We start from the raw sequence: 23,912 nt of genomic DNA on the forward strand, positions 1-23,912 counted from the left end.
TCCTAGCAGCTGTCCACGCACCAAAGCTCCATCAACAAACCATGTATTTTTTGTGCTGAATTTGCTGTGACTTTCTCGCTAATGTGCAGGTCACTTTAACGAACGCACACTTTATGGCAACCCTTGAAGTAACCACTCTTGTCAAAAGAAGGCTGTCAACAGCAGACGACCCAAGAAAAGTGGTTACCTTTGCTGTAAAAATGTTCCGCAGAGCTGAGGCTCCAGTGAGGATTGAACTCACGACCCCTGGTTTACAAGACCAGTGCTCTAACCACTGAGCTATGAAGCCACGAATCTGAAGATTTAGGGTCAAGAAATCTAGTGTGCCACATTTCATGTGGCTACTTGATATGGCGGCTGCATCGAAAAGCAGGACAGATCGGCGAGAGCAGTAAACGGAAGAAGATTTTCAGATGCGTGTTTTGCCGACCTTTACACAGAAGTTTTACGTCACAGCCAAAGGAGAGCAAATAATGGTTTGGCAGTGTCCGTGCCACGGAGCAGCAGACAGGCTCCAGCGAGGTTTGAACTCGCGACCCCTGGTTTACGAGACCAGTGCTCTTACCACTGAGCTATAGAGCCCTTGTGCATGAAAAAATAGTCAGCTTTTGCTCCTCAAATGTTGCCTGTATGATAATTCTGTCCCTATTTCATGATGCAAAGGGAAATTGACGGGAAAAATAAAATCCTAGCAGCTGTCCACGCACCAAAGCTCCATCAACAAACCATGTATTTTTTGTGCTGAATTTGCTGTGACTTTCTCGCTAATGTGCAGGTCACTTTAACGAACGCACACTTTATGGCAACCCTTGAAGTAACCACTCTTGTCAAAAGAAGGCTGTCAACAGCAGACGACCCAAGAAAAGTGGTTACCTTTGCTGTAAAAATGTTCCGCAGAGCTGAGGCTCCAGTGAGGATTGAACTCACGACCCCTGGTTTACAAGACCAGTGCTCTAACCACTGAGCTATGAAGCCACGAATCTGAAGATTTAGGGTCAAGAAATCTAGTGTGCCACATTTCATGTGGCTACTCGATATGGCGGCTGCATCGAAAAGCAGGACAGATCGGCGAGAGCAGTAAACGGAAGAAGATTTTCAGCTGCGTGTTTTGCCGAACTTTACACAGAAGTTTTACGTCACAGCCAAAGGAGAGCAAATAATGGTTTGGCAGTGTCCGTGCCACGGAGCAGCAGACAGGCTCCAGCGAGGTTTGAACTCGCGACCCCTGGTTTACGAGACCAGTGCTCTTACCACTGAGCTATAGAGCCCTTGTGCATGAAGAAATAGTCAGCTTTTGCTCCTCAAATGTTGCCTGTATGATAATTCTGTCCCTATTTCATGATGCAAAGGGAAATTGACGGGAAAAATAAAATCCTAGCAGCTGTCCACGCACCAAAGCTCCATCAACAAACCATGTATTTTTTGTGCTGAATTTGCTGTGACTTTCTCGCTAATGTGCAGGTCACTTTAACGAACGCACACTTTATGGCAACCCTTGAAGTAACCACTCTTGTCAAAAGAAGGCTGTCAACAGCAGACGACCCAAGAAAAGTGGTTACCTTTGCTGTAAAAATGTTCCGCAGAGCTGAGGCTCCAGTGAGGATTGAACTCACGACCCCTGGTTTACAAGACCAGTGCTCTAACCACTGAGCTATGAAGCCACGAATCTGAAGATTTAGGGTCAAGAAATCTAGTGTGCCACATTTCATGTGGCTACTCGATATGGCGGCTGCATCGAAAAGCAGGACAGATCGGCGAGAGCAGTAAACGGAAGAAGATTTTCAGCTGCGTGTTTTGCCGACCTTTACACAGAAGTTTTACGTCACAGCCAAAGGAGAGCAAATAATGGTTTGGCAGTGTCCGTGCCACGGAGCAGCAGACAGGCTCCAGCGAGGTTTGAACTCGCGACCCCTGGTTTACGAGACCAGTGCTCTTACCACTGAGCTATAGAGCCCTTGTGCATGAAAAAATAGTCAGCTTTTGCTCCTCAAATGTTGCCTGTATGATAATTCTGTCCCTATTTCATGATGCAAAGGGAAATTGACGGGAAAAATAAAATCCTAGCAGCTGTCCACGCACCAAAGCTCCATCAACAAACCATGTATTTTTTGTGCTGAATTTGCTGTGACTTTCTCGCTAATGTGCAGGTCACTTTAACGAACGCACACTTTATGGCAACCCTTGAAGTAACCACTCTTGTCAAAAGAAGGCTGTCAACAGCAGACGACCCAAGAAAAGTGGTTACCTTTGCTGTAAAAATGTTCCGCAGAGCTGAGGCTCCAGTGAGGATTGAACTCACGACCCCTGGTTTACAAGACCAGTGCTCTAACCACTGAGCTATGAAGCCACGAATCTGAAGATTTAGGGTCAAGAAATCTAGTGTGCCACATTTCATGTGGCTACTTGATATGGCGGCTGCATCGAAAAGCAGGACAGATCGGCGAGAGCAGTAAACGGAAGAAGATTTTCAGATGCGTGTTTTGCCGACCTTTACACAGAAGTTTTACGTCACAGCCAAAGGAGAGCAAATAATGGTTTGGCAGTGTCCGTGCCACGGAGCAGCAGACAGGCTCCAGCGAGGTTTGAACTCGCGACCCCTGGTTTACGAGACCAGTGCTCTTACCACTGAGCTATAGAGCCCTTGTGCATGAAAAAATAGTCAGCGTTTGCTCCTCAAATGTTGCCTGTATGATAATTCTGTCCCTATTTCATGATGCAAAGGGAAATTGACGGGAAAAATAAAATCCTAGCAGCTGTCCACGCACCAAAGCTCCATCAACAAACCATGTATTTTTTGTGCTGAATTTGCTGTGACTTTCTCGCTAATGTGCAGGTCACTTTAACGAACGCACACTTTATGGCAACCCTTGAAGTAACCACTCTTGTCAAAAGAAGGCTGTCAACAGCAGACGACCCAAGAAAAGTGGTTACCTTTGCTGTAAAAATGTTCCGCAGAGCTGAGGCTCCAGTGAGGATTGAACTCACGACCCCTGGTTTACAAGACCAGTGCTCTAACCACTGAGCTATGAAGCCACGAATCTGAAGATTTAGGGTCAAGAAATCTAGTGTGCCACATTTCATGTGGCTACTCGATATGGCGGCTGCATCGAAAAGCAGGACAGATCGGCGAGAGCAGTAAACGGAAGAAGATTTTCAGATGCGTGTTTTGCCGACCTTTACACAGAAGTTTTACGTCACAGCCAAAGGAGAACAAATAATGGTTTGGCAGTGTCCGTGCCACGGAGCAGCAGACAGGCTCCAGCGAGGATTGAACTGGCGACCCCTGGTTTACGAGACCAGTGCTCTTACCACTGAGCTATAGAGCCCTTGTGCATGAAAAAGTAGTCAGCGTTTGCTCCTCAAATGTTGCCTGTATGATAATTCTGTCCCTATTTCATGATGCAAAGAGAAATTGACGGGAAAAATAAAATCCTAGAAGCTGTCCACGCACCAAAGCTCCATCAACAAACCATGTATTTTTTGTGCTGAATTTGCTGTGACTTTCTCGCTAATGTGCAGGTCACTTTAACGAACGCACACTTTATGGCAACCCTTGAAGTAACCACTCTTGTCAAAAGAAGGCTGTCAACAGCAGACGACCCAAGAAAAGTGGTTACCTTTGCTGTAAAAATGTTCCGCAGAGCTGAGGCTCCAGTGAGGATTGAACTCACGACCCCTGGTTTACAAGACCAGTGCTCTAACAAAATGACACTCACCCACAGAAAACCCCACCTCCCCCCCACGACCAACCCCTGTACCTGTCCTCTGCCAGCGTGAAGAGGACACTAGCCACCATTAACCCACGCAAAGCAGCAGGCCCAGACAACATACCAGGACGAGTGTTGAAGGACTGTGCAGAAGAGCTGAAGGATGTTTTTACAGACATTTTCAACACCTCTCTGGAGCAAGCAGTCATCCCATCACTTTTCAAAACTGCCACCATCATACCCGTGCCAAAGAAATCATCACCATCATGCTTCAATGACTACCGTCCTGTAGCACTCACGCCCATAATCATGAAGTGCTTCGAACGGCTAGTCATGTCACACATCAAAGCCACCCTACCCCCCACCCTGGACCCCTTCCAGTTTGCATACCGAGCCAAACGATCCATGGAGGATGCAATCTGCTCTGCCCTCCATCCAGCCCTCACCCACTTAGACAATAAAGACTCATATGTGAGAATGCTGTTCATAGACTTCAGTTCAGCATTCAATACCATAATACCACAACAACTCATCAGCAAACTGGACAAGCTAGGATTCAGTACCTCCCTCTGCAACTGGCTGCTGGATTTCCTGTTGCAGAGACCACAAGCAGTACGTGTCGGGGACAACACCTCAAGCACTCTGACCCTGAGCACGGGGGCCCCTCAAGGGTGTGTGCTCAGCCCCCTGCTCTTCACACTGCTAACACATGACTGTACAACCACTCACAGCTCCAACCATCTGGTGAAGTTTGCGGACGACACAACACTGGTGGGCCTCATCACTAAGGGCGATGAGGCTCACTACAGAGAAGAAGTAGACCTGCTGGCTAAATGGTGCAAAGACAACAACCTCCTGCTAAATGTCAGCAAGACCAAGGAGATTGTTGTCAACTTTCAGAGAGGCCACAAACAACTGCCACCACTGTCCATCGACGGAGATGCTGTGGAGAGAGTGAGCAGCACAAAATTTCTGGGGGTGCACATCAGCGACGACCTCTCCTGGACCACCAACACAGCATCACTGGCGAAGAAAGCCCAGCAGCGCCTCTACTTCTTGCGCAAATTGAAGAAGGCAAGTGCCACGCCTCCTGTCATGACTACATTCTACAGAGGGACCATCGAGAGCATCGTCTCCAGCAGCATCACAGTGTGGGGCGGAAGCTGCACAGATCAGAACAGGAAGACCCTCCAGCGCACTGTTAACACCGCTAAGAGGATCATTGGAGCACCACTCCCCTCCCTGCAGGACATTTACACCACCCGCCTCACCCGCAAAGCACTATTGATTGTCAAGGATACAACCCACCCTGCACACGAACTGTTCAGCCTCCTGCCCTCTGGAAAGCGGTACAGGAGCCTCCGCTCCCGCACCACCAGACTGGCAAGTAGCTTCATCCACCAAGCAATCAGGATGCTGAACACTCTACCCACTCTCCCATCACTGACAGCCCCCCCCACCCACCAGCCAACCAGGAACCTAGGAAACTAGGATCCTGTCTACCAAACCCCCCCCCCCCCAACACCGCCATGTGGAACTGCACTGTGACTGCGCAGCCAAACGTGTTGCTGCTTCACATCAAGCCTGATATACTTGAAATTACTGCATACTGCATATCAATGTAAATATACAGGTCACACAAACACAAGTTTAAACTTCATGTAACTGTTAAGACTATATAAATATACAACACAACTACCTCTATTTTTTTTATATATATATGTCCTATATTTCTATTTTGATACATACATGTTCTATATTTCAGTCTTGCACTTTAATTTAATGTTTATTGTCTATGGCTATGTCTATAGTATGTCTATGTCTGTATTTAAAGCATGTCTATGTCTGCATGGGAAAGTAAGAAACGAAATTTCAATTCTTTGTATGACCAGTGCATGTAAAGAAATTGACAATAAAAGCCGACTTGACTTGACTTGACTTGACTCTAACCACTGAGCTATGAAGCCACGAAACTGAAGATTTAGGGTCAAGAAATCTAGTGTGCCACATTTCATGTGGCTACTCGATATGGCGGCTGCATCGAAAAGCAGGTCAGATCGGCGAGAGCAGTAAACGGAAGAAGATTTTCAGATGCGTGTTTTGCCGACCTTTACACAGAAGTTTTACGTCACAGCCAAAGGAGAACAAATAATGGTTTGGCAGTGTCCGTGCCACGGAGCAGCAGACAGGCTCCAGCGAGGATTGAACTCGCGACCCCTGGTTTACGAGACCAGTGCTCTTACCACTGAGCTATAGAGCCCTTGTGCATGAAAAAGTAGTCAGCGTTTGCTCCTCAAATGTTGCCTGTATGATAATTCTGTCCCTATTTCATGATGCAAAGAGAAATTGACGGGAAAAATAAAATCCTAGCAGCTGTCCACGCACCAAAGCTCCATCAACAAACCATGTATTTTTTGTGCTGAATTTGCTGTGACTTTCTCGCTAATGTGCAGGTCACTTTAACGAACGCACACTTTATGGCAACCCTTGAAGTAACCACTCTTGTCAAAAGAAGGCTGTCAACAGCAGACGACCCAAGAAAAGTGGTTACCTTTGCTGTAAAAATGTTCCGCAGAGCTGAGGCTCCAGTGAGGATTGAACTCACGACCCCTGGTTTACAAGACCAGTGCTCTAACCACTGAGCTATGAAGCCACGAAACTGAAGATTTAGGGTCAAGAAATCTAGTGTGCCACATTTCATGTGGCTACTCGATATGGCGGCTGCATCGAAAAGCAGGACAGATCGGCGAGAGCAGTAAACGGAAGAAGATTTTCAGATGCGTATTTTGCCGACCTTTACACAGAAGTTTTACGTCACAGCCAAAGGAGAACAAATAATGGTTTGGCAGTGTCCGTGCCACGGAGCAGCAGACAGGCTCCAGCGAGGATTGAACTGGCGACCCCTGGTTTACGAGACCAGTGCTCTTACCACTGAGCTATAGAGCCCTTGTGCATGAAAAAGTAGTCAGCGTTTGCTCCTCAAATGTTGCCTGTATGATAATTCTGTCCCTATTTCATGATGCAAAGAGAAATTGACGGGAAAAATAAAATCCTAGCAGCTGTCCACGCACCAAAGCTCCATCAACAAACCATGTATTTTTTGTGCTGAATTTGCTGTGACTTTCTCGCTAATGTGCAGGTCACTTTAACGAACGCACACTTTATGGCAACCCTTGAAGTAACCACTGTTGTCAAAAGAAGGCTGTCAACAGCAGACGACCCAAGAAAAGTGGTTACCTTTGCTGTAAAAATGTTCCGCGGAGCTGAGGCTCCAGTGAGGATTGAACTCACGACCCCTGGTTTACAAGACCAGTGCTCTAACCACTGAGCTATGAAGCCACAAAACTGAAGATTTAGGGTCAAGAAATCTAGTGTGCCACATTTCATCTGGCTACTCGATACGGCGGCTGCATCGAAAAGCAGGACAGATCGGCGAGAGCAGTAAACGGAAGAAGATTTTCAGATGCGTGTTTTGCCGACCTTTACACAGAAGTTTTACGTCACAGCCAAAGGAGAACAAATACTGGTTTGGCAGTGTCCGTGCCACGGAGCAGCGGACAGGCTCCAGCGAGGATTGAACTCGCGACCCCTGGTTTACGAGACCAGTGCTCTTACCACTGAGCTATAGAGCCCTTGTGCATGAAAAAGTAGTCAGCGTTTGCTCCTCAAATGTTGCCTGTATGATAATTCTGTCCCTATTTCATGATGCAAAGAGAAATTGACGGGAAAAATAAAATCCTAGCAGCTGTCCACGCACCAAAGCTCCATCAACAAACCATGTATTTTTTGTGCTGAATTTGCTGTGACTTTCTCGCTAATGTGCAGGTCACTTTAACGAACGCACACTTTATGGCAACCCTTGAAGTAACCACTCTTGTCAAAAGAAGGCTGTCAACAGCAGACGACCCAAGAAAAGTGGTTACCTTTGCTGTAAAAATGTTCCGCAGAGCTGAGGCTCCAGTGAGGATTGAACTCACGACCCCTGGTTTACAAGACCAGTGCTCTAACCACTGAGCTATGAAGCCACGAAACTGAAGATTTAGGGTCAAGAAATCTAGTGTGCCACATTTCATGTGGCTACTCGATATGGCGGCTGCATCGAAAAGCAGGACAGATCGGCGAGAGCAGTAAACGGAAGAAGATTTTCAGATGCGTGTTTTGCCGACCTTTACACAGAAGTTTTACGTCACAGCCAAAGGAGAGCAAATAATGGTTTGGCAGTGTCCGTGCCACGGAGCAGCAGACAGGCTCCAGCGAGGATTGAACTCGCGACTCCTGGTTTACGAGACCAGTGCTCTTACCACTGAGCTATAGAGCCCTTGTGCATGAAAAAGTAGTCAGCGTTTGCTCCTCAAATGTTGCCTGTATGATAATTCTGTCCCTATTTCATGATGCAAAGAGAAATTGACGGGAAAAATAAAATCCTAGCAGCTGTCCACGCACCAAAGCTCCATCAACAAACCATGTATTTTTTGTGCTGAATTTGCTGTGACTTTCTCGCTAATGTGCAGGTCACTTTAACGAACGCACACTTTATGGCAACCCTTGAAGTAACCACTCTTGTCAAAAGAAGGCTGTCAACAGCAGACGTCGTACTACAAGTACAGCAGGCAGTTTTTAATCGACATCTGCAAAAGCAAGTTTTGCAGCGTTCTGGACTTTGCAACAGAGACGCTAAAGGAACTCGGACTACTCCGGCCTGCAACAACACCGGACTCGCCTGCTACTCCTCCCCCGGAAAGAAAGCGTCGGAAGCGGTGTGCGAGGAAGCAGAAGAGGGGCAAGCGCGGAGGCGTCCGGGCCAGGCTAGCGGCCAGCCCAACTCGCCCAGCCATACCATCCATTCTCCTGGCAAATGTACGATCACTGGACAACAAAATGGATCACATACGACTGCTGAGATCAACGAACCGGACAGTAAGTAACTGCTGTGTGCTCGTCTTCACTGAGACTTGGTTAAATGACAACATTCCGGACTCTGCTGTACAACTGGAGCAGCTAGCATGCTATCGAGCAGACAGGGCCATTGTAAAGGGAGGTAAATCACGAGGAGGAGGAATCTGTGTTTACATCCGTGACGAATGGTGTCGGGACACTGTAGTAGTATGCAAACACTGCTCACCACTGGCAGAGTTTATGATCATAAAGTGCCGTCCTGCCAAGGGAAATTACTGCGATTCTGCTAGTCGCAGTATACATCCCGCCTACCAACAACAACAGCGATAAGAACGCGGCTCTCAGTGAACTGTACCAGGCTGTCAGTGAACAACAGACGGCACACCCAGACGGTTTCACCATCTTCACTGGAGATTATAACCATGCTGATCTTAAAACTGTACTTCCAAAGCTACACCAGCATGTTGATTTTCCAACAAGGGGAGATAACATCCTGGACCTGGTCTACACTACACACAAAGGAGCATACAAAGCTACCCCCCTCCCCCACATTGGACTTTCAGACCATATAACTGTTATGCTAATGCCCGCATACAGACAAAGGGTAAAAGCAAACAAACCGGTTCGTAAGCAGGTAAAAGTGTGGCCTGAGGGAGCCTCCGATGCTCTTCAAGACTGCTTTGACACAACAGACTGGGAAATGTTTAAGCAGGCAGCCACTTACAACAACCGGACAGACATAGAGGAGTATACAGACACTGTAACCTCTTACATCACCAAGTGCATTGATGATGTGACCCACACAAAAGACATCATCACTCGGGCTAACTGGAAGCCATGGCTGACAGGGGATGTCCTCAGGCTGCTGAGGGCCAGAGACAAAGCCTACAGAGCTGGGGATGAAGCTGGCATGAGAACAGCGAGAGCCAACCTGTCCCGTGGCATCAAGGAAGCAAAAAAGGAATACACTCACAAGATAACCACCCACTTCAAAGACAGCAGGAACGCACAAAGCCTATGGCAGGGCATTCAGGCCCTCACGGACTACAAGCCCGCGCCACAGAGCTGTGAGAGCAACATCCCTCTGCTCAACAACCTGAACTGCTTCTTTGCTCGCTTTGAAGCACAAAACAGCACCTGCCCACAGAAGACCCATCCCCCTCTACATGAGCAGCCCCTGTGCCTCTCTGCCGACAGCGTGAAGAGGACACTTGCTGCTATCAACACCCGTAAGGCAACAGGTCCAGACAACATTCCAGGTCGTGCGCTGAAGGACTGCGCAGGGGAGCTTAAGGATGTCTTCACAGACATCTTTAACACTTCCCTGAAGCAAGCCATCGTCCCATCATGTTTCAAAGCTGCCACCATCATACCTGTGCCGAAGAAAACTGCTCCATCCTGCTTCAATGACTACCGCCCTGTGGCACTGACACCCATCATCATGAAGTGCTTTGAGCGGCTTGTCATGTCACATATCAAATCCATTCTCCCCCCCACCCTGGACCCCTTCCAGTTTGCATACCGAGCCAAGCGGTCTACAGAGGATGCAATCTGCTCTGCCCTCCACCCAGCCCTCACCCACCTGGAAAAAAGAGACTCATATGTGAGATTGCTGTTTATAGACTTCAGTTCTGCATTCAACACCATAATACCACAACAACTCATCAGCAAACTTGACAAACTGGGACTCAGCACCTACCTCTGCAACTGGCTACTGGACTTCCTCTGTCAGAGGCCTCAAGTAGTACGTGTTGGCAACAATACCTCAAGCAGCATCACACTGAGCACAGGGGCCCCCCAAGGCTGCGTGCTCAGTCCGCTGCTCTTCACCCTGCTGACGCATGACTGCACTGCAACCTACAGCAACAATCACATAGTGAAATTTGCTGACGACACAACTCTGGTGGGTCTCATCACCAAGGGCGACGAGACCCAATACAGGTTGGAGGTCGACCATCTGACCACGTGGTGCAGGGACAACAACCTCCTGCTGAACGTCAGCAAGACCAAAGAGATTGTTGTTGACTTCCGGAGAGGTCACACCCAACACCTGCCACTGACCATCGACGGTGCTGTGGTGGAGAGAGCGAGCAGCACCAAATTCCTGGGGGTGCACATCAGCGAAGACCTCTCCTGGACCACCAACACTGCATCACTGGCGAAGAGAGCTCAGCGCCGCCTGTACTTCCTGCGGAAACTCAGGCGAGCAAGTGCTCCACCAGCCATCATGACCACATTCTACCGAGGCACCATTGAGAGCATCCTCTCCAGCTGTATCGCTGTGTGGGGCGGAAGCTGCACTGAATACAACAGGAAAGCCCTGCAGCGCATAGTGAACACAGCTGGAAGGATTATTGGTGCTTCACTCCCCTCCCTGAAGGACATTTACACCACCCACCTCACCCGCAAGGCGACCAAAATTGTGAGTGATGCAAGTCACCCCGCTCACAATCTGTTCGATCTACTGCCCTCTGGGAAGAGGTACAGAAGCCTGCGCTCCCGCACTACCAGACTCACCAACAGCTTCATACACCAAGCTGTAAGGATGCTGAACTCTCTCCCTCCTCTCCCCCCTCCACCCTCAGCTACATAACATCCTGGACATTGGACCCACAATGGCCGCGTGCACTACTCCACTTGCACACTTGCACACTTGTACACTTTACAACTTGTTGTTGTCCTGAAAACACAACACATCTGCTGCTCTTACATAACTTGCACCACTATGTCACTTTCTTTCTTACTTAGGTCAAACAGAACTACACAAGCCTTTTATTGGCCTGACTTTACACTAGTATTTTATTGACTGTCTATGCACAATTTCAACCAAATTTTGCTGCTCTTATTTTTTTCATTATTATATGTGCCCTCTTATTTACTTACTTTTTTGTTTACTTGAATGTTATGTTTATCTGTGGACTTAAATTGGTAAAATATGTCTTGTCTTCACCGTGGGATAGTGAGAAACGTAATTTCGATCTCTTTGTATGTCTGGAACATGTGAAGAAATTGACAATAAAGCTGACTTTGACTTTGACTTTGAGACGACCCAAGAAAAGTGGTTACCTTTGCTGTAAAAATGTTCCGCAGAGCTGAGGCTCCAGTGAGGATTGAACTCACGACCCCTGGTTTACAAGACCAGTGCTCTAACCACTGAGCTATGAAGCCACGAAACTGAAGATTTAGGTTCAAGAAATCTAGTGTGCCACATTTCATCTGGCTACTCGATACGGCGGCTGCATCGAAAAGCAGGACAGATCGGCGAGAGCAGTAAACGGAAGAAGATTTTCAGATGCGTAATTTGCCGACCTTTACACAGAAGTTTTACGTCACAGCCAAAGGAGAACAAATACTGGTTTGGCAGTGTCCGTGCCAAGGAGCAGCGGACAGGCTCCAGCGAGGTTTGAACTCGCGACCCCTGGTTTACGAGACCAGTGCTCTTACCACTGAGCTATAGAGCCCTTGTGCATGAAAAAGTAGTCAGCGTTTGCTCCTCAAATGTTGCCTGTATGATAATTCTGTCCCTATTTCATGATGCAAAGAGAAATTGACGGGAAAAATAAAATCCTAGCAGCTGTCCACGCACCAAAGCTCCATCAACAAACCATGTATTTTTTGTGCTGAATTTGCTGTGACTTTCTCGCTAATGTGCAAGTCACTTTAACGAACGCACACTTTATGGCAACCCTTGAAGTAACCACTCTTGTCAAAAGAAGGCTGTCAACAGCAGACGACCCAAGAAAAGTGGTTACCTTTGTTGTAAAAATGTTCCGCGGAGCTGAGGCTCCAGTGAGGATTGAACTCACGACCCCTGGTTTACAAGACCAGTGCTCTATCCACTGAGCTATGAAGCCACGAAACTGAGGATTTAGGGTCAAGAAATCTAGTGTGCCACATTTCATGTGGCTACTCGATATGGCGGCTGCATCGAAAAGCAGGACAGATCGGCGAGAGCAGTAAACGGAAGAAGATTTTCAGATGCGTGTTTTGCCGACCTTTAGACAGAAGTTTTACGTCACAGCCAAAGGAGAACAAATAATGGTTTGGCAGTGTCCGTGCCACGGAGCAGCAGACAGGCTCCAGCGAGGATTGAACTCGCGACCCCTGGTTTACGAGACCAGTGCTCTTACCACTGAGCTATAGAGCCCTTGTGCAAGAAAAAGGAGTCAGCGTTTGCTCCTCAAATGTTGCCTGTATGATAATTCTGTCCCTATTTCATGATGCAAAGGGAAATTGACGGGAAAAATAAAATCCTAGCAGCTGTCCACGCACCAAAGCTCCATCAACAAACCATGTATTTTTTGTGCTGAATTTGCTGTGACTTTCTCGCTAATGTGCAGGTCACTTTAACGAACGCACACTTTATGGCAACCCTTGAAGTAACCACTCTTGTCAAAAGAAGGCTGTCAACAGCAGACGACCCAAGAAAAGTGGTTACCTTTGCTGTAAAAATGTTCCGCGGAGCTGAGGCTCCAGTGAGGATTGAACTCACGACCCCTGGTTTACAAGACCAGTGCTCTAACCACTGAGCTATGAAGCCACGAAACTGAAGATTTAGGGTCAAGAAATCTAGTGTGCCACATTTCATGTGGCTACTCGATATGGCGGCTGCATCGAAAAGCAGGACAGATCGGCGAGAGCAGTAAACGGAAGAAGATTTTCAGATGCGTGTTTTGCCGACCTTTACACAGAAGTTTTACGTCACAGCCAAAGGAGAACAAATAATGGTTTGGCACTGTCCGTGCCACGGAGCAGCAGACAGGCTCCAGCGAGGATTGAACTCGCGACCCCTGGTTTACGAGACCAGTGCTCTTACCACTGAGCTATAGAGCCCTTGTGCATGAAAAAGTAGTCAGCGTTTGCTCCTCAAATGTTGCCTGTATGATAATTCTGTCCCTATTTCATGATGCAAAGAGAAACTGACGGGAAAAATAAAATCCTAGCAGCTGTCCACGCACCAAAGCTCAATCAACAAACCATGTATTTTTTGTGCTGAATTTGCTGTGACTTTCTCGCTAATGTGCAGGTCACTTTAACGAACGCACACTTTATGGCAACCCTTGAAGTAACCACTCTTGTCAAAAGAAGGCTGTCAACAGCAGACGACCCAAGAAAAGTGGTTACCTTTGCTGTAAAAATGTTCCGCAGAGCTGAGGCTCCAGTGAGGATTGAACTCACGACCCCTGGTTTACAAGACCAGTGCTCTAACCACTGAGCTATAAAGCCACGAAACCAAAAATTTAGAGTCAAGAAATCTAATGAATCTAATAAATTCCTAGGAGCTGTGCACGCAACAAAGCGCCATCAACAATCCATGTATGAAGCCAACAATCACCACATCTTTGTCCTGTAGATGACTTATCATCTCGCCCTCTTCTCAAGCCAACATTCTTTGACTGTGTCCACACAAAAGGTGTCCTGGATGGCAAAGTACGTGCTACGGTTCACCATTCCGATGTTCATAAACTTGAACAGCAGCGAAACTTTGGCATAGTTACTCCCTGAGAGTAGGATGTTGGTAGCCAACATGAAGTCTCCAGCCAACATGGAATATTTCACAGTGGGTTGAGAGGTCCATTTCCACACAGTATGGCCAGCAGGACAGGTCTTAAAAATAAGTTAGAGAGAAGTGTGAAGGTAAGCAAAACTTGTAAGTACTTTATGCAACTAACCAGATATTTTCCTATTTATTAAGTCTTGCAAAAAACATTTCTGCTAAATTAACATTAATAGAGACAACGTACAACCTGTTTGCTTACCCATTCCATAATGCTAGCTGTTCCCCTTGCTGTAATGGAAACCTCAAAGGGAGGGAGGCATGGGCAGTCTGTGTGACTGCGTGGGCACCTGTATGGGCACTGTTTAATGGGCAGCATAAGGACAGCTGCCAGCTGTTTAAAGCAGTCCTCATAGCAGATGGATGCCCGTTTTCCAATTAGGTCATCCTCAGCCAAGAGCTCCAGTTGTGCGGGAAGAATGGTTGGCGGCATTGGTATATGAGCTGATGGAGGCTCAATCTCTGCATCGATGTCATGGACAACATCGCTCATGCTGATAATGGGCAGACTGTCAATGCACGATGTGGCAGTGCTCCACCAATCCTACAGGACATAGATTGAAGCATCATCCTTAAAAGAGAGACAACTCACCCCTATATTCAATCTGTATTATTCTCAGAATAAAATTCCCACAATATTGTGTTTGTGTTAGTGTTGCTCCAACTCCAGAATGTTTATGCCCTGTTTATGGTGCCTGGGCTGTCTATTACTAATAGCCTACCTTATACTAATATGAGGTACGTAATCCTCATCTTGGCTATTATCGTCCTCATCATGGCTGTTGTCGTCCTTATCATGGTTCTCATCGTCCTCTTCATCTGTCCCCCAGTCAATACTGTAACATTTAAGATTAGAAAATAAACTTCAGTAATATGGCATGGGTGAGTGGGGTTGGTAATGGGTATTCCCACGGGTGTTGTTCGGCCGTAGCCACGAGGTATAATAGGCTACTAACTAACAATATACCGAGAAGAAAACTATTCCGACTTACACACTGTTTCTTAGGTCATTGAATTCACTTTCATCCATCATGTGTGGTTCGCTCTGGACATTCATATTATGCAAACTACATGAACATGAATAAATGCAAAATAAACAAACAAAGGCATTAATCTCATTAATCTCAAAACACATCCACAGCACAAATAGCTTGATGACTAACAGAAAATGTATTTGACCAGATACCTTTGCTCTAGAGCTTCAGGTGCATTCAAGGTGCTCTCCCTCTCCAGTGATTCACATGACAGATCTCTATAGAAACCAACATTTCCGTGAGACCCACATTTAACAAGCACAATATTATTTCAGTAACAATAATACCAATAATAAATAAACAAGATACTGACCCATCAGACGGACATATTGATGACAATGCTGGAGCAACAGACTTTGTCCACTGTGCCTTGCTAGGGGTGGAGGTACTTGGTCCCTCATAGCTACAAAAGAATGTCACAACTTTAGTATAGAGGACTCTCACATGTGTCTATGTTTGTTTGGACTTCTTCACATGTTGTTCTGCCGGGCCCGTTTTTCCGGTATGTGCGCGTGTGTGTGTGTGTGTGTGTGGGCGTAATGCCCTCCTGTATCCAAGACTTGAGTGAAAGAGTAGTCATCTATTAGTGCGAAAGAAAGAACCATCGCAGGCTTTATACTATCATTCATTACGCTAGTGAAATATAGGCGAGACTGTCCAGCTACATTGTTGTCGGTCTCCTAATAATGTGTCAATATAGCGATATGTAGGCCTAGCCTAGGTGAGATGCTACATTGTTTCAATCACAACACAACTCTTCTGACTCTAACGTTAGCTACCAAAGACTTCTACAGTAACTAGGCTAATCGGAAGATCAATAACGTTACGTTAACGTTAAATGGAACACTGTCACTTGGCTGGCTGGCCCAAAAGTAATAGCCTACCCCAAATTCACTGCCTAAAATGTCTCGCCACAACTGTAAATTGACTATTACGTTGACTTAACGTTAGTACTGTTATCCCTAAACGGAATATCTGATCTGCAGCTAGACTAACGTTAGTTCTGCTAATTTTAACAGTTGACCTGCAGCTGCTTTAACGTTTCTCCAACCATGACATAGTGAAAACAAAAAATAGCCTACCTCTCTAACCAATGTATACATTATGTTAGCTGAAGTTTGCGATTAAGATGAAGTTTAGCCTAACTTACCTGTCGAGGAGAAATATGGCCAGCTCTGCGTCTTGATGTTTTTAGTTTGACGAAGACGTCGCCATCTAAGGAAGGCTCCTCCGATGTCCACACGGTTTCTTGTTTTATCAATCTTTTGGAAATGTGTCTTGTTTTCTTTTTTGGTGGCGATAACGCCATCGACTGCCTCTCATACTCGTCCATAACTACAACCGAACTGACAGTTGTTGACAAAGATTCTAGGACTCCGGTGGGCAAATTTTAGTTGTGATTTTATTATACCTACACATCCCTAGTTTATGTTTTGATATGATAGACCTCTGAGATTGGTAGCTTTTTAGTGGTTATCACCTAATGAAGTAAACCACCCCCCCAAAAAAATCACCTGGTGCATGTCCTGGTTGAAGCCATGGTTAAGACACTTGTCAGTGTTGTATAATATTGAATTTATTTAGGTATCATTTTAAAGATTATATTCTGAGCTTTCATTCAAACACATTGGTGAGGTCCTCTGATCAACACAGAGGACACTGGAGCTCTTTGAACTAACAAAAACACAACATTTTTCACAATTTCCACCTAAACTTTACACCTTCTTTATGCCCTGTGGCATCAGAGAACATTACAGACACAAAAGACAGAACCTGAAATACTCTCAGGACTCCAAGGATTCAGGAAATGTATGCTTTACCCATACTACTTCATTGTTGGATGTGATTTTAGGGCTAAACCAAGAAGGATGATTTTGGCCAAAATTCCGCACATGGAACTTCATTGGTTTGTTAGGTAGATGTGTAATTGTGTTTCTATTGTCATGCCAAGTGTAAATGTAACATTTTGACCGCAGCTATATCAGGTAACCTATGTAAGGTAGTTAAGTGTATAAGTTGGTAAGTAAGGTCAGAAGTTGTGGTTTCCACAGGTAGGCTTTAAATAGGTATAAAGAGGAAAAAACGCACGCACATCCCGATCTAATCCTGGGTGCTGGACAAAACACTTACGATGAGAGAGAGGGGAAGGCTTTAAATAGGTAATATGTGTATAACCATGTTGTTTACACAGCAAAGTTACATAAGGTAAGTAAGGTAGGTAAGTGTATGACTATTTTTGTTTCCATGGGTGTAAAAGGGGAGTATGCCAAGTAACTCCAAGGATTCAGGAAATGTATGCTTTACCCATACTACTTCATTGTTAGATGTGATTTCAGGGCTAAACTAAGAATGATGATTTTGGCCAAAATTCCGCAAATGGAACTTCTTCCTCCCCTAATGTATCAATTTTCCATTTTGTATCAACTTATTTCAACTGTCATATTTTGTTGTGACCTCCACCTCTTCCCTGTTTCAGGTATGTATCTGTCTATGTCTCATTTTATAATCTTAAAAATATTCCCACACCACCCCAAGGACTTGTATATGTACACAGTGGAAACTTTTGTTGTGATATTATGGTGTGTCATGAGACTGTGGCCAACTTACATGTTTAACTTATGTTCTTTAAATAATTTAGCATATTAGCATCAACTGCTAACTAATACATATAGCTCTTAATTCATACTTCTAACTCTCACAGGAGAAACACACAGAGAAGGCATATAGTCCATGCCCTGTACACTGTTGTGAGAAATACACAAGAAGTCATATAGGCCATGTCCTGTAAACTGTTGTTATCCCGCAGATGTGATTATTTTGAGACTGTAATTTTCTAGTTTGGACATTGTTTAGCTGTTACTATGTGATTAGTTATTTTTCATAAGGGAAAACAGTTATACAATAATAAAAATAGCAATAACAAATAAATTATTGCACTTTTTTTAGATTAATGTACACAATATAACTGTCCCCTGATTCCCAACACGCCTACGGCTTAAAAGTAGGGGAGAACAGGAACTTTAATTTATAAAGAGATTGTAAGAGACTGAAAGCCACATTTTAAGCCCTGAACAAAATCCTTCAGGAAAAAATTTAGTGAAAGTGGAAAATGTGAAATTGTTTCATTTGCCCCCCAGGCAGGGATGGTTGAAACAGGCATGAGATTTTGTGGATTTGCTTAACTTATTTTGAGTTACTGCCTTGCCGGTGTTTCAACCGTCCCACCATGAACATTATTCGTTATTTTGCAATCAATGTAAACAACTACGCTGGATCTGGCATTGTGAATAGCACTAAATAGTCTCTTTAATAAGCATTAAGTCAAACCTTTATGCAGCAAATACTTTTTTATATTAAAAAAATCAACAGCTAATGAAATGTACTTTGAACTACCAGGCACAATGTTTTACATAGATTATTAGTGAGCTGGTCAGCAACGGCTCTTTCAAGTCATTTTCACATGGAAGGTAGATTTGTAACTGGTCTATAACTATTCAGAACTTGTGTATAACAACAATCATTCCTTTCTGTCAGGAAGCCATACTGCTGCAATGATGGATTCTTCCCACAGTGAAGGCAACAGTGAGCGTCCAAGAAAGCGGGCCCGCTCGGACTGTATCTGCCACTGCACTGATTCTGTTTCAAAACTGGTGTCACCCCAAAGCACTGAGTCCTGGAAAACGTTGTTGAGGGCAGCAGAAATTAGACAATATATTCCAATTTTAGATGTAGCTAAAAACCTGAGTGAGGGAGATATTCCACCTGTGCAGTATCATCGACAGTGCCGCAGTATTTTCACAATGAAGAAATCCCTGGATTCTATCACAAACAAACCTGCCCCTGCCTCTGCCACTGTGACTGCAAGACAACCAAGACATCCTGCCAGCAAATCATTGGTGTATGATGAAATATGCATCTTCTGTGATACATCAAGTAAGTATCTGAAGGGCCAAAGGACAAAGGAACCTCTTGTTCAGTGTAAAGAGTTCCGTGCAGATGACCGAATCCGAAAAGCAGCACTCGCCAAATTGGACCAAAGGATGATTGCCATCACTAGTAGAGAGCTTATTGCAGCTGAGGGCAGTTATCATAGGTCCTGCTACCGTGCATATACACGCCAAGGGGCTACTACAAGCTCTAACTCAATGGATCAAAGTGGAGATGCAGAAGCACAGTATGAGGTAGCCGAAAAGCATGCATATGAGGAACTGTTTTCTTACATAAGGAATGAACTCTTTCCCAACCCAGAAATAATTCCTATGACATACCTCTCATCAAGATTGCAGTCATCAATGATGTCTCTGGGTATTTGCCAGATCAAGGACTCAACCAAGAAACACCTTCGCCGTAGGTTGGAAAATGAACTTGGTGAATGCATCCACATATTTTCTGATGACAAAGGGAAGCTTCTTTTGTACCCAGACAGCCTATCAAGGACTGAGCTGGCCAAAACTGTGTACTCCTTGAATATGGAACTACATTGTTCCAGATCTGTCTCTGGGGATGTTGTGACAAAAGCGGCTTTGCTGATGAGAGACGAAATACAAAAAAAGACAGCAAAAATGTGTGGCCACCTAATGTAGAGGATGAATTCATTATTCCTGAATTAATCACTCAATTCCTACAAACACTGCTGACTGGAAACTCTGAGTGCACAAGCCCATCAGAAAGGGTCAAGCGACTTACCACATCCTTTGGCAGTGACTTGATCTTTGCAGTCACCTGTGGCAGAATCAAGCCAACAAAACACTTACTTCTCCCGTTTGCTGTAAAGTCCTTGACAGGAAACACAGAACTTGTACACACCTTGAATCGCCTTGGACACAGTGTGTCCTATTCTCAGGTTGAAGAGATTGACACAGCATTGTGTCTGCGGAAGATGGAACTCTCAAGGGATGGTGTACCACTACCTGAAGAGACGGTTAGTGGAGCAGGAACCTCTCATCGAGTCAATGGCATTGCTGTTCAGGCAAAAGTCTTTGGACCTGTATCTCAAAGAATCATGCCTACAATCATCAAGTCAAAGGAGAGGAGTATCAGCCCTAACACAGTGATGCTGCCCATCTATAACACTGGACAAAGAGCGGGACCGCCATTCACCCCAACTCTAGAGGCTGACACTACAACACAGATCAAGACTGCAAAGGAAACAAATCTTGCCTGGGTGCTTGCTCGAATGTGTACCCCAGAAGCTCAGACAGTGAGCAGCTGGACTGGATTCAACATTCAGGTCCGCAATGATGTCACAGTAGTAAAGGACACTGTGAGCTACCTACCGACAATAAATGCTCCTGCAACAGAGTTGTCTACTGTCTACGAAATACTTAACCAGTCAGTAAGCATCATGTCCCTGCAGTTAAAGACAATTGTCTGTGTGTTCGACCAAGCACTCTACGCTAAAGCATTAGAAATTGCATGGAAACATGACAAGTTCAACAACATTGTCATCAGGATGGGTATGTTCCACACCATTTGCAATCTTCTTTCCATTCTGGGGAAACGTTTCCAAGATGCAGGGTTGCGAAACCTCTGTGTGGAATCTGGTGTCATTGCTGAGGGGTCGGTAGCTGGTGTTATGGAAGGCAGAAAGTACAACAGAGCTGTCAGGCTGCACAAGCTTGTTTATGAGGCACTGATGCAGCTTGCCTGGAAAGGCTTCCCTCTGTGGCTTAAAGGCCAACATCCAACAGAGTATTGCCATCTTGAACAAGCCTTAAGGAGCATTGACAGCTTCCATTGTGACATCCGTCAGGCAACACTCAAAGAGCTTATGGAAGATGTTTCAATCAGCTGCATCATGGAACTGTTCCAAGTCTACTTGGTCTCCCTCCGGATCCAAAATGGTCTTTCAGCTTTCTGGATGTCATACCTTGATATGACAGAGATCATGTTAGGCCTGATTCGAGCCTCCAGAGAAGGTAATTGGATGTTGCATCTTGCATGCATCAGAGAGATGATCCCTTGGTGTTTTGCTTATGACAAGCTCAACTATGCTCGCTACTTATCCTACTATTATGCCAAGATGACACAACTGCCTGTGGAACACCCTGAAGTGCATGCCCACTTCCTGCAGGGAGGCTTCTCTGTACAAATTGGCAGCCAAAATCCTTTTGGGCGAATTCCTGTAGATCAAACTATCGAAGAGACCGTAAACAAGGACACACAAACACCTGGATGAACCAAAGGATTCAGCCTCAAGCCTGGAGCTGTGTCAAAGTACTACTTAACATCAGAGTACTGCAGTACCTACCTGAGGCAACTGAGGGAGATGGTGGGTCGAAGCAATCCTCTGCTCAGTCACCCAGACCTACAACTGCCCTGGATCAAGAGAGATTACGCTGATGTACAGTCCATTGTTGATATCCTGGAAAACTGCTGGGTGAATCCACTGAGTCCAGACCAAAATGAGTTTGTGAGCTTGTCAAGTGCCACACTTGCTCCACCAGATGTGGCCAAAGACCTGCTTGAGGCCCAAAAAATAGGAGAGGATGCATATCAAGTCTTCAAACATGAGCGTCTGGAGACAAAACCACCAATCACACAGTTCCATGACAAGATGACAAAAAAGAAGTTAAAAACATTCTCAGAGATTCGGCGAAAAACACTCAGCAAAGGTCAAGCCAATAAAATAGTTCTTATGGCAGATAGGAATCTGTTTGGCCACATGGTTCTGGTGGCCCAGAGCCGAGAGCTACACATGAGCGATGTGTTGGCTCATCCCCTGGGACCACTGCCATGGTCCCTAGCTAATGGGGATGGATCGTTCCGCAAAACTAACAAGGCAGCTCTCGCCAGAGAGTTGGAGAAGAGTGTTACCCCAGCAGAAGTCATTCCAGAGCCATCAACAGCCATCATCGATGGGATGAGCTTGGTGCAAAAGATGAAAGGGAATGATAAAACATTTGCACAGCTGGCAGAATCAACGCTGGCTAAGGTCTTACATGAAGGTGCTAAGGGTGAGCGCATTGATGTGGTCTTTGATGTTTACAAGGAAATGTCAATCAAAGATGCAGAAAGGGTAAACAGGGGTGCAGACTTGGGCATCCAGTTTAGGAATATTGTTTCTGGGCACAAGATCCAGCAGTGGAGAAAACTACTTTGCAGTGCTACCAGCAAAGCCAGTCTTATCAAGTTCTTAGTTGAGGAATGGAAAGCACCCAAGCACAGACAGAAACTAAAAGAAAAGACCTTATATGTTACCTGTGAGGAGGTGTGCTTCAAAATTAACAAGAATGAGTGGGAGGAAGAGAAACAGCTCAAATCCTATCAGGAAGAAGCTGACACCCGTATACTGTTGCATGCTCTCCATGCAGCAGAGTCTGGCTACAAGGCTGTGATCATAACAGCTGATGACACAGATGTTCTGGTGCTGACCCTAGGTTTGAGCAAAGACATCCCATGCCAACTTTACCAAAAATGTGGCACACAGAGTCAGACAAGGTTCTCTGCAATCACTTGGCAATAGTATTTCTGGTGCCTTGATTGGTATGCATGCATTCACCGGCTGTGACACTGTTAGTGCATTTGCAGGACGTGGGAAAGTTGGAACCCTTAAACTGATGAAATCAGACAGGACATACCAAGAAGCCTTCCTTGAGCTTGGCCGTGCTTGGGATATGTCTGATGAGCTGTTCAAGAAGCTGCAAGAAATCACATGCCGCATGTATGTACACTCCACACACACTACAGATGTCAGTATTCTTCGGTACCAACTTTTCTGCACCAGACGTGGTGAGGTAGAGTCTAGTCAGCTTCCGCCATGCAAGGATTGCCTATACATGCATTCACTTCGTGCCAACTACCAGGCTGCAATCTGGAAGCGGTCTCTTGAAACCCAGCCATCTGTACCAAGCCCCAAGGACCATGGATGGACCATAGACGATAATGGACAGCTTCAGATCCAGTGGATGCGTGGTTCTCCAGCACCAGATGCCGTCTTGCATCTGCTGGCTTGCAAGTGTGTTAGGTCATGCCAACTACCAAAGTGTACGTGCCTCCTTAATGGCCTGAAGTGCACAAATCTGTGTAAACTACAAACCTGTGCCAACCAACACAGTGAGGAAGAGCCTGTTTTACAGCTGACAGACTCAGATCTTGATGACAGTGATGTTGATGATGTTGAACTGTAGTCATGGGTGGTATGGTGTTTCAGGAATTAAATTCAATTAGTTCATTAAAATCCAATTACATCAAACTCTTTTTGACTACCTTTACTTGGCATACTCCCCTTTTACACCCATGGAAACAAAAATAGTCATACACTTACCTACCTTACTTATCCTTATGTAACTTTGCTGTGTAAACAACATGGTTATACACATATTACCTATTTAAAGCCTACCTGTGGAAACCACATTGTTATAAACTTCTGACCTTACTTACCAACTTATACACTTAACTACCTTACATAGGTTACCTGATATAGCTGTAGTCAAAATGTTACATTTACACTTGGCATGACAATAGAAACACAATTACACATCTACCTAACAAACCAATGAAGTTCCATGTGCGGAATTTTGGCCAAAATCATCCTTCTTGGTTTAGCCCTAAAATCACATCCAACAATGAAGTAGTATGGGTAAAGCATACATTTCCTGAATCCTTGGAGTCCTGAGAGTATTTCAGGTTCTGTCTTTTGTGTCTGTAATGTTCTCTGATGCCACAGGGCATAAAGAAGGTGTAAAGTTTAGGCGGAAATTGTGAAAAATGTTGTGT

At 45.4% G+C, this 23,912-nt stretch overlaps 1 long non-coding RNA gene and 24 other non-coding genes across 25 annotated transcripts; all 25 read right to left on the bottom strand.

The window, feature by feature from the left end:
- Window positions 1–216: 216 nt before the first annotated feature.
- Window positions 217–289, bottom strand: trnat-ugu. Its single transcript has one exon. It is a non-coding gene; the product is annotated as a tRNA-Thr (tRNA).
- A 220-nt stretch (window positions 290–509) lies between these two features.
- Window positions 510–582, bottom strand: trnat-cgu. Its single transcript has one exon. It is a non-coding gene; the product is annotated as a tRNA-Thr (tRNA).
- A 320-nt stretch (window positions 583–902) lies between these two features.
- Window positions 903–975, bottom strand: trnat-ugu. Its single transcript has one exon. It is a non-coding gene; the product is annotated as a tRNA-Thr (tRNA).
- Window positions 976–1,195: 220 nt separating this feature from the next.
- trnat-cgu lies at window positions 1,196–1,268 on the bottom strand. The gene has a single exon. It is a non-coding gene; the product is annotated as a tRNA-Thr (tRNA).
- Window positions 1,269–1,588: 320 nt separating this feature from the next.
- Window positions 1,589–1,661, bottom strand: trnat-ugu. The gene has a single exon. It is a non-coding gene; the product is annotated as a tRNA-Thr (tRNA).
- Window positions 1,662–1,881: 220 nt separating this feature from the next.
- On the bottom strand, window positions 1,882–1,954 carry trnat-cgu. Its single transcript has one exon. It is a non-coding gene; the product is annotated as a tRNA-Thr (tRNA).
- Window positions 1,955–2,274: 320 nt separating this feature from the next.
- trnat-ugu lies at window positions 2,275–2,347 on the bottom strand. Its single transcript has one exon. It is a non-coding gene; the product is annotated as a tRNA-Thr (tRNA).
- A 220-nt stretch (window positions 2,348–2,567) lies between these two features.
- Window positions 2,568–2,640, bottom strand: trnat-cgu. Its single transcript has one exon. It is a non-coding gene; the product is annotated as a tRNA-Thr (tRNA).
- A 320-nt stretch (window positions 2,641–2,960) lies between these two features.
- Window positions 2,961–3,033, bottom strand: trnat-ugu. Its single transcript has one exon. It is a non-coding gene; the product is annotated as a tRNA-Thr (tRNA).
- Window positions 3,034–3,253: 220 nt separating this feature from the next.
- Window positions 3,254–3,326, bottom strand: trnat-cgu. Its single transcript has one exon. It is a non-coding gene; the product is annotated as a tRNA-Thr (tRNA).
- A 2,568-nt stretch (window positions 3,327–5,894) lies between these two features.
- On the bottom strand, window positions 5,895–5,967 carry trnat-cgu. The gene has a single exon. It is a non-coding gene; the product is annotated as a tRNA-Thr (tRNA).
- A 320-nt stretch (window positions 5,968–6,287) lies between these two features.
- On the bottom strand, window positions 6,288–6,360 carry trnat-ugu. Its single transcript has one exon. It is a non-coding gene; the product is annotated as a tRNA-Thr (tRNA).
- Window positions 6,361–6,580: 220 nt separating this feature from the next.
- trnat-cgu lies at window positions 6,581–6,653 on the bottom strand. The gene has a single exon. It is a non-coding gene; the product is annotated as a tRNA-Thr (tRNA).
- A 320-nt stretch (window positions 6,654–6,973) lies between these two features.
- On the bottom strand, window positions 6,974–7,046 carry trnat-ugu. The gene has a single exon. It is a non-coding gene; the product is annotated as a tRNA-Thr (tRNA).
- A 220-nt stretch (window positions 7,047–7,266) lies between these two features.
- On the bottom strand, window positions 7,267–7,339 carry trnat-cgu. The gene has a single exon. It is a non-coding gene; the product is annotated as a tRNA-Thr (tRNA).
- Window positions 7,340–7,659: 320 nt separating this feature from the next.
- trnat-ugu lies at window positions 7,660–7,732 on the bottom strand. The gene has a single exon. It is a non-coding gene; the product is annotated as a tRNA-Thr (tRNA).
- A 220-nt stretch (window positions 7,733–7,952) lies between these two features.
- Window positions 7,953–8,025, bottom strand: trnat-cgu. The gene has a single exon. It is a non-coding gene; the product is annotated as a tRNA-Thr (tRNA).
- Window positions 8,026–11,698: 3,673 nt separating this feature from the next.
- On the bottom strand, window positions 11,699–11,771 carry trnat-ugu. The gene has a single exon. It is a non-coding gene; the product is annotated as a tRNA-Thr (tRNA).
- A 220-nt stretch (window positions 11,772–11,991) lies between these two features.
- Window positions 11,992–12,064, bottom strand: trnat-cgu. Its single transcript has one exon. It is a non-coding gene; the product is annotated as a tRNA-Thr (tRNA).
- Window positions 12,065–12,384: 320 nt separating this feature from the next.
- trnat-ugu lies at window positions 12,385–12,457 on the bottom strand. Its single transcript has one exon. It is a non-coding gene; the product is annotated as a tRNA-Thr (tRNA).
- Window positions 12,458–12,677: 220 nt separating this feature from the next.
- On the bottom strand, window positions 12,678–12,750 carry trnat-cgu. The gene has a single exon. It is a non-coding gene; the product is annotated as a tRNA-Thr (tRNA).
- A 320-nt stretch (window positions 12,751–13,070) lies between these two features.
- trnat-ugu lies at window positions 13,071–13,143 on the bottom strand. Its single transcript has one exon. It is a non-coding gene; the product is annotated as a tRNA-Thr (tRNA).
- A 220-nt stretch (window positions 13,144–13,363) lies between these two features.
- trnat-cgu lies at window positions 13,364–13,436 on the bottom strand. Its single transcript has one exon. It is a non-coding gene; the product is annotated as a tRNA-Thr (tRNA).
- Window positions 13,437–13,756: 320 nt separating this feature from the next.
- On the bottom strand, window positions 13,757–13,829 carry trnat-ugu. The gene has a single exon. It is a non-coding gene; the product is annotated as a tRNA-Thr (tRNA).
- Window positions 13,830–14,642: 813 nt separating this feature from the next.
- On the bottom strand, window positions 14,643–15,516 carry LOC121716034. Its single transcript, XR_006033737.1, has 4 exons — window positions 15,347–15,516; window positions 15,153–15,227; window positions 14,883–14,996; window positions 14,643–14,704 (listed from the first exon to the last, which is right to left on the bottom strand). It is a non-coding gene; the product is annotated as an uncharacterized LOC121716034 (long non-coding RNA).
- Window positions 15,517–23,912: the final 8,396 nt, after the last annotated feature.

Source organism: Alosa sapidissima, chromosome 8 (genome assembly GCF_018492685.1).
Source record: "Alosa sapidissima isolate fAloSap1 chromosome 8, fAloSap1.pri, whole genome shotgun sequence".
Taxonomy (NCBI): domain Eukaryota; kingdom Metazoa; phylum Chordata; class Actinopteri; order Clupeiformes; family Clupeidae; genus Alosa; species Alosa sapidissima.